The 13,491-nt window shown below is 45.4% G+C and overlaps 1 pseudogene; it reads left to right on the top strand.

Annotated features, from left to right (window-relative positions):
- The first annotated feature begins 2,376 nt into the window (after window positions 1-2,376).
- LOC146773076 (U6atac minor spliceosomal RNA) lies at window positions 2,377-2,495 on the top strand (annotated as a pseudogene).
- The last annotated feature ends 10,996 nt before the right edge of the window (window positions 2,496-13,491 follow it).

Consider the following 13,491-nt stretch of genomic DNA (forward strand, 5'->3'; position numbering starts at 1 on the left):
TCGTGGGGCGCTCCGGTCCGCTCCTATTTCGAAAGTTTCGGGGTGATTCGTCAAGTGGGGGCTGAGAAAAAAGGGGGGTCCCAAAACGTGTTTTCCCCATGCAATTTTCCATGGGAAACTTTAGACACGGCTACAGCCCGAACTGCTTGACGGAATTACACAAAATTTTGCAAAATGGTAGCCCTTGGTTCAGAAAGATCCCCTTTTGTTAGATGGTGTAAATCCGTTCAGTAGTTCCTGAGGTATTAAAAAAATAAAAAGTTTCGATATCTGGGCGGAGCATAACTCTCAGAGCACGAGCTTGGCTCTAATTGGCTGCCAACACTTCAAACCAGGAAGTGTTGGCAGCCATCTTGTGCCTCGCATCGATCAGCCCATACAATTGCCACTCATCGAGTCACCTTGCCAAGTAAGTTGTGCCTCAGTGAGATATCTCTCTTCTTAAAAATGTGCTTTACATTTTATTTATATAGCTAGCGTGCCGCAAGTGCTGCCTGTACCTGTCAATCTGGGCGTGCACAGACGCGGCAACACCCGCACAAGCAGGCGCTCCATTCACAACGTCTTGAGTCTTCCGCGGCCGGACAGGCAAGCGTTAAAAGAGCTACTCAAGAGGTGCAAACCTATCCCTGAAAGTTGGCAGGAAGAAAGCAGAAGCGCTGATGGGAGTCTGCGAGGAGGAGCGCCGATCTGTGCTTTACCACACAACCTGCCTTAAAGCCAAGAAGTCACGGACATGAGGCTAGTGCGCAGGGCAGGGGTTGTGCGCACCATGGGTTTTACACACCTGGACAAAGTGGCGCACCCCCCCACCGCAGGGCCCCGGAGACAGGTGCGGGCCAGTTGATGGCGGCGGCTGCTGTTTTAAATTTTCTCGGGTATGTTTCTCGCGGGAAAGCAATGAATGGTTGCATGGGGGAGGGTAGCAAGGCTACCCGGGAAGCTTGCGGGGGTAGCAGGACAGCTTAAAAGGCTGTAGATCAGCCTGATGAGCACCATACTGCCTGCCTGCCCCTGAAGATTCCCGGTGCACGCTGCCCCCACCATGAAGGAGACTTCTTTCTTTCTTTTCCCTTGATGACTCAACGCGGCCATTGCCCCCCTTTTCAAGCATTGGTCGAGGGCAACGACCTAATGGAGTTCTTATTTCGGCGCAGTTCTCCTTTGGATTGGGGCTGCTGGCGGATGACACAGTTTGACTGTGCCAGCCTCACCACTTGTTTGCTCTCTATCTGGGCCTGCTGAGGGGGCACCTCCGAGGGGCTCTGGCAGCGGCCACAGTTGCACAGCCTTTTTTCCCCTTATATTCAGAGGCCTCACCAGTTGCCGCCATAGGGGCCCTGTGTGGATGCGGCCAGTGCAGAGGCAGTGGTGGGGATGGGGATGGTCGGTTCTGGCTGGGGGCACACGGGCTCTGCATCTGACTGTGGGATTTACCCGTTATAATATAGGGGCAGAGTGATGTGAGTCCCATCTGTCTCAGGGGCCCTGCGGCCCCCCCTTTGTCCAGTCTCAAGCAATGGTCTAGCTAATACTAGTACTGGAACACTTAATGCCGCAAAAATCCATCACACAGGAAAGTCCTGGTTACATGGTGGAGCCCTCATGCTGGTTTTTAAAAATGTCTGAAAAACACTTTGTTAAATATTAAAACAAAAGTCCTGGTTTTGGGTTCGAACAGCAGCCATGATGCCGAAATTAGCCACAAAGCAAAGCTGAAGCACAGATGCCATTTTCACTCAATAAGTTGATCTATTGTGCAGACACAGGGAGTAAATAACACCTTCTCAGCCTTCGACAAGGAGCCCGTCCTGGTTCTCTCAACCCACCCACTTCTTTAGGTAGTCGGTTTTTCTGGGCACGCAGGAGGTTATGTTATAGTTCTAATGCCAGTCTTAGAATATTTAGGAAAGAGCAGGCCATACGTTGTTTCTGTTATTTAAAAATATGGCCGCTTAGCCTGGCCGGTCCGATCTGGCCCGAGCTGGTCTTTGGCGTCTGCCGTCCTTGGCCCTGTGTCCAGGAGCAGAGCAGTGTTCCAGAGTACAGGGGAGGGGGTCACAGGATTAGACGGGTCCCATGTAATTGTGACATGGATCCCACCACCTGTGCTTATTATTTCGTCAAATTTTCGGGAGAGAGGTTCTAGTTTCCTTATGCCTAAATCTGTTGACTTTGAATGTAGGCATCGGGGTTCAAACCTCGGCGGGAGGGTCAACAGCCTGATATTCTTTGCAAATCACTTAATATAATATCCGCGCCTAAATATAAATGTCTTTGTCTGCAATGTGACTAGGACTCGTGCAAAGCTCTCCAATTCATTTGGGTCCAGTTCTCGCTTTATAAAACTTCAAAATAATGTCCCAATAAGAGCATGTGTGTATAAAAGGAGAGCAGGTTAGCACTCACCTTGGCAGGGATGGAAGGGTTCAGGTGGCCTTCATATACAGTTACGGCACTGCCACTTACTTCATGGCGTTTAACCATGTTGTTGACAATATGAGCATACCAGGGCCCAAAACATTCAGTGCTCTTGGAAAGCACCTCAGCTCTGGCCAGAGGATGTGTTTTCTGCAACACATTTGAGCAACCCACGGAACCTCAGTCGGGCATGTTTACCTTGATATGCAGACGTGTTCACTAGGCAATTTCATTTAATGGATATAACCGATTCCAGTGGTGGAGTTCGTTTTTCTGATCGCACAGTCATTCCAGTGGGCACGTCTCAGAGCTTACATGCATGCTCAGTTTCCAGTGTCAGGGGCCCCCCAAATTTTTATCTTTCCGATCTACACCATTAAAATCTCACAACTGAAGCTTAAGAAATCATTTTAAAATGATAGGATGCAGGCGATAAGTTTTCAAGTCCACTAAAATGCCTTTTTCACGGGGATAGCTTGTGGGGCTGGGCCCCCTGCTGAAGAAAGCTTAATCCGCCGGGCATATGTTTCAAGATCTTTGAGTCATATTGCTTGTCTGGTCAATAATGCACCTGTGGCAGAGATGTATAATTTAGGAGTCGGATAGCGTACCTGCTGCGAACATCTGTGCATAACTTGTACTTTTTACAGTACTAGTGAGAAAGGTACGATGGAGTGTGCGTGTTCAGCGGAGACTCCAAGTAATCTTTTAGTGACATATTATCTCCAAAGAAAAATCATATACGAGTATTGTAAATTTGCAGCAGGATCTCGCTGTGTGTGACAACTATGGTTAAATCGGAAAAATGCAGTGCAGCCCGAGTCCTTAGAACTTGCTGACGGGGCCAGGATTCAGGAGAGGCCACAGGTTAAGGGTTAAGAGGCATGACTTTAAATTGCATTGCCAGTTTTATATGGTTATGCATGCTTGTGGTCTTCTCCCATGTACAAAAGGTGGTATTCTTATTTCAACAGGAGAATGTGCATTTATGGGCCCATTGTCACATGCTTGTGTTCATTTTTAGGAATAATCATTTGTAGCACATAGCATGCCCTTTGAGAGCGTAGTTGGTGGATGGTGACAGATCTAGCTGAGGAGAAATCACTAAGCTACTGATTCTTTTAATGTTATTATGTGAGTGGGATTAACATGCCTTTTCCATGACTGCTATGCAGCTTGGGGGCCAGCTGGACAGACACCACTCAAGTGGCTTTCCTGGTCCCCACTGAGCCGAATGCTATCTCATAAACATGGTGGAGGTGTTTTACCAGATCTTGGGACTGACCAAAATAACAATTAATGAGGCCTGAACATATTCATACCAGAGTTCTTTTCCCATAAGTATGGACCATTGCCCTACACAAATGACTAACACAGCCAGATCAGGTGGTCTAATGAACCAAAGCTTTCACTATAGGGACCTGCGTTTGACCTCATGGCCACAGGTTCAATGCCTGACAGGTTCCATTCAGCCTTGCATCCTACTGGGGGCGAAAAAATGGGTAAAATTGAATTGTGTAATCTGTTATTCAGCACCAAGATACCGGTTACGGTGAACTCTCATTTTACACACGTCAAGCCAGTTGTGGGTCATTTACAGCAACAGCTAGGGCCCAAGTATCTAGGTGTGTTGTTAATGAGCACCTTATTATGGAGGGATAAGTCTCTTGCCTACATCTTTGAAGTTCCAAACCAAACTCTTCAGGTAAGGTGCTTATTTACTATTGCCAGAAAAATGTACCTCCCGTTGCCTGAGCCATTTTAAATGCTTTAATAGATTATAGTGATGCCATTCCATGAGGGACCTCAATGTGGAAACTCAGCAGGTTTCAAATACTGGAGGATTCTGCAGTAGGAGTATACTTGCCTAAAACATTGTTTACTTTTCCACGGCACTTGGAGGCGGACAGCATCCCCAGATAGCAGCTGAATACAATACAAAGTTCCTACACTAATATGCAAAATGTTTTTCGGCATAGCTTAGCACTACCCAAGCTGCAGCATTATTCTATACCGCCTAAAACAATGCTGTGATCTTTAGGTACATAATCCTTGATGCTTCCCAAGAATGTTAGCTAAGGGAAAGTGGGCAGACCTGTTTTTGGTTGCACCAGCCTATTATGAACTTCCTTAACAGGCACCCGGGGAGCATTCAGCAGCTAAAGTCTTTTCAAAGGCTCTCAAAAATCCATTTATTGGTATAATGCCATCTGGCTCAGATGACCAAGCGCAAAGGTTGGATGGGTACACCCCCGGACAATAGGTGCCCGTATAGATGTCGATAAGCTAGAAAGGATCTTGGGGGTCTTGGACAGTGTATGTGAGACTGGGGATGGAGGTAACTTTGTTTTCAGCGTCGCCCCTCACCGCTTTTTTCTCTTGCATTCTACGGAGCCTGCAGGGTTTCTGAAATTGTGGTGGGGCAAAACAGGACATCCTCTGCGGTATTTCTACTCAGTAATATTTTATGCTTAGGGGGCACTCTGGTAGTCACCAGTCCATGCTCAAAAACAGACCAACGTGGAAAAGGGAATAAAGTGATTCTGAGGTGAGTGCACAGTTTTTTGGGGTGTTCAGTCAAGGCGACTTATGCATAAGAGTATGTATGGTAGTGCGCCATCTCCTTGTCACTACCCATGCACTCCTCCAATCACCCAGCAACTTCCATGTCCTTATCTAATCACTGCACCAAAACCCAAGCACATATAAATTCACTATGCACTCTCCTTGCAGTACTCTAATCATCCAGTCACTACCCATGTACTCATGCCATGACCCAGGCACTAACACATGCACTGCTACAATCCCCTGAGCACTACTGATACAGTCCAGCCATCTCCTAGTCACTACCCATGCACTCCTCCAATCACCCAGCCAGTTTCATGTCCTTATCTAATCACTCTGCCAAAACACAAGCACTTATAAATTCACTATGCACTCTCCTTGCAGTACTCTAATCATCCAGTCACTACCCATGTACTCATGCCATGACCCAGGCACTAACTCATGCACTTCTACAATCCCTGGAGCACTACCTATACAGTTCAGTAATCTCCCTGTCACTACCCTTGCACTCCTCCAATCAGCCAGCCAGCACCATGTACTTATCCAATCACTCCGCCATAACCAAGCACTTATAAATTCACCATGCACTCTCCTTGCTGTACTCTAATCATCCAGTCAGAACCTATGTACTCATGCAATGACCCAGGTACTAACTCATTGCAAATACAGAGGAGGTCATGCTAATTACAGGGGTACCCCAACGCATAGTGTTCCCTAGTGTATGTAGGTGTTTTCACTGTATTCTAAGTGTCTTTTAGCATAGCACTGGCTCTAGGCCTGGTTATTCAGAGTCAGTTACCACCAGTACCCGTCAGCAAAAGGTTGGGGGCACAGGGCTTTCTGCTCCTCTGTTGGTTCTTTCTGCACATCTCTTGCTTCTTCCTGCACTTTTCTTCGTCTTTCTGGACTTCTGTTGCCTCTTTCTGCATTTGTCTTGCTTCTTTCTGCGCGTTTCTTCCTCTTTCTTGACATGTCCTACCTTTGTAGGCATAGTTAGAAATGAGCATTTAAAAAACCTTTGAAATTCACTGAAAAAAACGAATAGGTTTCAAGACGTTATAGTTAGAAATTAGCATTTAAAAAACCTTAGAAATTCACTGAAAAAAACACAGGTTTCAGGGACGTTATAGTTAGTTGGACATTTCGCTCGAAAAAACCAGAGAAATTTGTCCGTTATAGTTAGTTCAGCTAACTATAACTCGGGCCCTAGCAATGCACTGATGATAACGTCACATATTACATCATTCATGACATGGTCAGTGACATCACTGATGACATTTCAAATGACATCACTGATGACATCATCCATGTGATAATCTGATGTACCTCCTCATACCCTATTATATCCTTTGATACACCCACTCTAAAATACAGACTACCATTTTCGAAACCATAGACACACCAATACCAGTTAGTACATATCCACTCACTAATTCCTAGGTCTACACACACATCCACTCATTCACCCATACAATCACTCATACATGCAGTCAACCATCAATACGGCATTATCATATGCACTCACATATCTATAGACACTCACACACTGCCACTCATCCATAGAGTTACTCACACACCTAGTCAGTCATGCAAAGACTCAATCACACTCCCATTTACTCACCTATACAGTTATACACACACCACGTCACTTATTCAAACATATACTAACACATACTTACACTCATATATAATAACTAATACAAGCACACACTGATCTATACAGCCACTCTCATTATCACTCACTCTCACATATAGTCATTTATACACTCCTACATTCACATATACTGCCTTTCACATATGCAGTTACTCACACATGTACCACCGAGGCAACCATTCACTCACCAACACACCCATACACACACTCACCCACCCATACAGACCTTCACATATGCACTTTTGAACCCATACACCCAGTGAATCATCCACTCACACATCAATGCACAGATTCACACACCCCCACCCACCCACCCACACAGACACTCAGGTATCCATACAGATACTCAGACAACCAATCAATAACCCATATAGATCCTCATTTAGCTACTCACCAACCCATGCAACCGCTTACACACCAACTAACAAACTAAACTGTGTGAATGTCTGTATCAGTCACTAACCCATGCATTCAGTAAGACACATTTAATCACTCACTAATACAGTCAGTCACGCACCTACTAAATCATCCATCCAGACACTTATACACCCACTAGTTCTTCAATACACCATGGCATATTTAACATATTTGAACTTTATTGAAACACACAGTCACTGGATGATGTCATCAGTGATGTCATTTGAGATGTCATCAGTGATGTCATCAGTGATGTCACTGACCATGTCATGAATTATGTAATATGTGACGTTAACATCAGTGCATTGCGGGGGCGCGAGTTACAGTTAGCTGAATTAACTATAACGGCCGAATTTCTCTTGTTTTGTACGAGTGAAATTTCCAACTAACTATAACGTCCCTGAAACCTGTGGTTTTTTCAGTGAATATATATATATATATGTATATAACCTACTGGCGGTCGCCAGTAGGTAGTTATAGTTAGGACCAAGTTTCCATAGGAAGAGCATTTTTCGTTTTGCTTATAACTTTCACGTCGTTTGATGAATCTTCATGACATTTTCCAAACTAATTCTTTGTTCATATCCGCTCCTATGTGGGACGTTTGGGGGTGATTCGTCAAGGGGGGGCCGAGAAAAAAGGGGGGTCCCAAAACGTGTTTGCTCCATGTTTATTTCCATAGGAAACTTTAGACAAGGCTACAGGTCGAACGGGTGAACGGAATTGCCCCAAATTTGGGTCTTAGTCTAGAAAGCACGCTTTTGTTTATTTGGTGTAAATCCGTTCAGTAGTTTTGGAGAATTATCTAAATTTACAGATATCGATATTTGGGAATTCTGCCATCTGATTGGCTGAGGCATTACGAGCATGAGCTTGCTGCTCATTGGTTGTGAGCGCTGCGAGCGGTTGCAACTAGGAAGTGTTGGCCGCCGTTTTGTGATTCCATTGAAGCAAGTAAGGGGGAAAAAGGGCAAAAAGAGTAGGAAACAGGAGGATAGGAGCACTGTAACCTCTGTGGCGAAGTAGTCACACCCACCGGTCTGAAAGTGCAGTGTTGCTCAGAGTGACATGGTGCTGAGATGAGATGCTGCTACAGTCGGGTATGAAACCTAGAGCCTAAACCAGGAGGTCATTGCTGTAAAGTGTTGTGCTCTGGTGTTTGTAGGATACTTGTGGAAGTAGTGTTAGTAGGCGTTTATACCATACAGGGAGTGGGAAGCGAACTACTGAGCTCTACCGTGCGTTTATACTATACCAGAAGTGGGAAGCGAAGTACTACGCCTACCGGTGTGAAGACTCGGGGATCAAACCGAACTGATTGTTGTAAAGTGATGGGCTGTGGGCGCTGTAGCATACTGGCCACTGTAGTATAACTATAAGTAGTGTTAGTATGCGTTTATACTATACAGGGAGTGGGAAGCGAACTACTCACCCCTACTGGTCTGAAGACTCGGGGATTAAACCGGGAGCTCATTGCTGTAAAGTGATGTGCTCCGTGTACTATTTCAATGTAAGTCATAGTACAATGTTAGTATGTAATGATACTATAATGTAAGTATGTAATGTTAGCATGTAGGACTGTCATGAGGGAAATCTTGGGGAGTTTTTACATGGTGCTTGAGAAGACGGATGTCTTGGTGTCTGGTCCTGTTGGTGGCTGTTTAAGCTGTCTTCTTTTCCTGCAATAAATCTACTTATCGGATCCACTGCTGTCTTCCTATTCACTACATAAATTTGGCAACGAGTGGGAGAAGGTGAAAAGAAGCCAGCACTCACCAAGATTTTGCGCTTGCTTGCCTTGTGCTGAAGACCCGTTTTCTTGGTGAATCTGTTTCTACTCATCCCAGGGTCGTGTGCTGAAGACCTGTTTTCTTGGTAAATCTGTTTCTACTCATCCCAGGGTCGTCGGCTGATCGAACTATGTTATCCTACCTCTGGTAGGATTTACATTTTTTGATTTTGTGCTTCCTCTGCCTCTTCACTACACTCTGGTTGCTGTACCACACGTGTGCAAGTAGTGTTAGTATGCGTTTATACTAATTCTGTGGTTATGCGTTAAACAAAGCATCATGGTCCCATGGAGCGTCACCTTCCAGGCGCAGGTCATACAATGTCCCGGGGTGTGCAAGCGCGGGACATTTATGTTTGATATTACAGGGCGGGAGCATTGTTTTCACCCTGTGATAGTAAATTCTTGTTTGCCTTGTTGGAGCGAGAGGAGGAAAACCATGCATCATTTCAATAAAGGAGAACCGGATGGTAAAAATGGAGAAAAAAAAAAGCTTTCATTTAAATGAGACCACTGGTGGGTAATGTTCCGGGGCCAATCCTATTATTATATTGCGGGGTCTCTGCAGCACTGGGGATCTTAATCTCACATGTAAATTAGGCGCGGGAGGGCACAGAGACGTTTCGCAGACTAGGGGATCGACACCTCCCTGGGTATTGTTTACGAATTGTTCGGGGGGCTTCGAGGCCAACTCAAGACCGGGAATCGGCAACCGCCGGGGCTTTATTTAAATATGCAGGGTGGGCCTCGCCAGTCCTTGAAGCCTCGGTGGCCCTAGGCAGTGCCTTATTGGTTCTGAAATCACACGGGCAGTACTCATGGTGTTAAAAAGTGATACACTCATAGAACTCTTGCCGTTGTACAATTACCCAGGTTTAATTTATGTAATAGTCTGTTTATTTATATTTGGTAGGTGCACCGGAAAATTAAACACAATTTCCCTTATAACCTACCATCAACCACCGATTTTCACAATAAACTACAGACAAGTGTTGTCAGAAAAAGAAGACCCATACACTCAGTTATTTACTGGTAAAAAAAAATTACTTTTATTAACACAATCCAAATAAATGGAAATGTAACTTTATTCGAACAACAGTAAAAAATGAAAGAAGTGGGTGGGACTCCTTCGGAAGCAGCGTACAAAACCTGCAAGACAAAAAAGAAACATAAGTGTGTGTGCCATGTCTAAGAGAAAAAGAAAGGTAGTGAGAATGAACTGAGGAAAGTGAGAATGGGACAGAGAGCGAGTGGGTGGAAGGGAGAAGTGGAGGGAGAGTGAAAAGAACAGAGGGAGGAGGAGACAGAGCGCCGGCATACTGCACCCAGCCCTCACTGTTCACCTACCGTCACCTGTGTGTCTGGGACGCTTCGGTCCTCGAGAAAGAGTGCGGTCCAGCAAGTCCTTGAAATGAAACAGAGATATGAATGAGGCCAGAGATTACATTATTATCTATGGCAATATCGCTTGCCTGCACCTGTGCACCCAGGCTGCAGCACCCCAGCCCCTTTCTCTGCTCTTTACTCAATTGCAGCTCCTGCGCGCCGAGGCTTGACTGCTCACCTGCCACAACCGGTGTGTCCAAGGACGTGCGTGCTCCAACTCTGGGGTGCCACTATCAGGGTGGCCCAGCAGTTCTCCGGTTGGGGACGGTGTCTTGATACCATGGTGGAAGGTGTCAGAATGCCCAGGGCATCATCACGGGGTGAGCACCCGCTCCGCCTATTTTGGCTCCACTAACCCAGTGTCTGAAAGGGGAGAAAAAATATAATGTTGGAAACTTCTTGAGGTAAAACAAGGTTTCTTTCAACGTTAATAGAGAGCACCAGTTGAGTGCATCCTTACTTCTTGAAGTACGATCTTCGAACTGTTAGTGGTAATCGTGGTTCAAACAGGAGTTGGAGTGCACGAGAATAAACAAGGTTAAATAGTAATATGTTATGCCAACGTTCACATACAAAGGAACAGAGCGCATGGTAGAAGCATAATGTGCGGGTGTAATGCGGTGGTGCAAGCCTGTGTGCATGTACACTTAGTAATCAGCTCACTACAGTGCCCCAAAAGCCATCGCCACGTGTCTGTAGGGCTAGCGCTGCCCGCTGGCTCAGGCCTACAATACGGTCGAGCAGGTCCTTAAAATGAGACAGAGATGTGACTGAATGAGGTCAGAGATCACATTGGTACGCAGGGTAACATCGGTTGTTTGCACCTTTGCACACAGGCTGATGCACCCCACCCCTCCTGCAGCACTGCGCTCAACACGTGTCTGTAAGGCAGCGCTGCCCGCTGGCTCAGGCCTACAGTACGTTCCAGCAGGTCCTTAAAATGAGACAGACATGTGACTGAATGAGGTCAGAGAACACATTATTAGGCAGGGCAATATCGCTTGTTTGTACCTGCGCACCCAGGCTGATGCACCTCACCCCTCCCGCAGCATCGCGCTCAATTGCAGGGCCTGTGCACCCAGGCCCCACTGCTCATCTGCTGTCATTGATGTGTGTCCAAACACGACAGGCAGCAGTGTTCACAATTCAGGTGCAGTGTTGATTGCGACTATGGTGTATGCCTTATAGATCCCTTTTTTTATCGCGCATTGTGATATGCGAGGTGGATGCGGCCTTATCACCTGAGGCAGTGTAAAAGAACTGGGACATGTGGCGTTGTTGTTATCCTATTTATACGTACGCAAAGTGGGCTGGGCTTGAGTATGCCAGGCGAGCGTAGGGGTGTGAATAATAGTTCCGCGGACCTGGACGTTGTTCAGTTCCTGCCTGGCCAGGAAGTGTAATTATGTGTGTTTCTGTTGCAGTTTTGACGTCGCAGAATGCGCAATTTACATTAATGTAGCATGTACCAGGAGGGCGGCAACTATCGCTAATGAGATGCTGTTCAAAAACATTGAATGGCCAACATCACATGTCGTTGTCAAGGTTGTGGATATGCGCAGACACTCATGTCAATGGTGTGCGTTATTATTGAAAGTGTTGCTATCGCGAAGCGCACACATGTGAATGTGCTCGGATGGAGGGAGGATTTGCAGTGAGGCTACGTCATAAATAGTGATAACGTTCATTATAGTCAAGCAATGCATGCCAAACGTGAATCTGAAAGTATCACACATGACACACTACTATACTGGTAAAGCCTGACAACAGAGAATACAGCAATACAAATGTACACATTACTGTTTACTGTTTGTCACATGTGATCTAGGATATGCACTCTGCCCATGGCTGATGTTACCCCTTCGGGCCAGCAATACCCAGGCCGAAAGGCAGCACAATAATGTGCACACACACACACACACCAGGGGCATCGTGTAACACACATTTGATTTTTGATGTAACGTTTGAGATGCATGGCCATCACACGTGGAAGGCTAATGTAAAGACCATGAATATTGATGAAGATGATGGTTGCATGTTGTGTGTAGTAGAAGATATGTGTACACAGCAAAAATACTTTTCAAAAAAGCTCTCTAAGCAGAAGGGGTGTGTCATCAAACGCTGTAGAGAGAATGACTAAAATGGGTGGGGTCCTCCAACTGTTATAATGGGAAATTTTATGAACTAATCAAACGCTTTTTTTTAAGGTCACATGACAATCGCGCATCGAGGGCGGAAGGAGGCCGAACCTGACAAGATTTTGAGAAAATATATTTATCATAATATAAGTTTATTACAGTTAGAAATATATAAATGTTTAAAATATTTTAGATTATCACTTGCTCTCATATACAGTTTAAAGTTATTTAGATATAGTTTAGAGACATAAAAAACAAACGAGGGAATGGCGTACCCGGCGCGACACCATACGTAACACAGGGCCTGGCAGCATGCACTCGTCGCATGCTCAACGCGCAGCGGGCGCAACCCCATATGTACATGACGTAACTTGTGGCTTGGTACTGCGTACCCATCGGATACCTATGTAACAGCTGGCGCGGACTCATACGTATATGATGATACGTGGGACACGGTGCCACGAATCCGTCGGATGCGAAATGCGCATCCTTTACGAGTTTAGCAATATGGCGGATATGATTCGCGTGGTGATGGAGCTTGGTACACTACCGGTATGGGAGGGCAGTTTTCTAAAAGAAAAAAAAAAACTAAAAAAAAGATATACATATTTTTGGGGAAGATATAAAACATTACTTAATTTTTAAAGTTTAAAAAAAAAAACTATAATAGAGTTCCAAAATATTATTAAAAAAATTAGAAAAAATATAGGTTTTTATAAACATTAAGGGCCTCATGTAGGTAGCCCAATACCGGTCGGTAACGGCCGATTTTCGGTAAATATACCGTTACCGACCGGTATTTAGGCTTTTGATATGTAGGGGGATCATTTCTGTATTCGGTAATTTACCGAATCGGTAAAATTACCGAATCGGTAATTTTACCGATTCGGTAAATACCGAATACAGAAATGAGATGTAGGGGGAGTGTGTGGTGGGTGTGGGGATTCGTTATTTACCACCAACTGAAAGTTGGTGGTAAATGACGAATGTCTCAGTTAAGGCATTATTTGGCCCTTAGATGTGTGCAATGTGGCAGACACACATGCCCTCAGGGCATGTATGTGTGCCACATGTGCACACATGCAGGAATCAGGGGTGCAACAGGGTGTCAATGTGACACC

Source organism: Triturus cristatus, chromosome 12, assembly GCF_964204655.1.
Source record: "Triturus cristatus chromosome 12, aTriCri1.1, whole genome shotgun sequence".
Taxonomy (NCBI): Eukaryota; Metazoa; Chordata; class Amphibia; order Caudata; family Salamandridae; genus Triturus; species Triturus cristatus.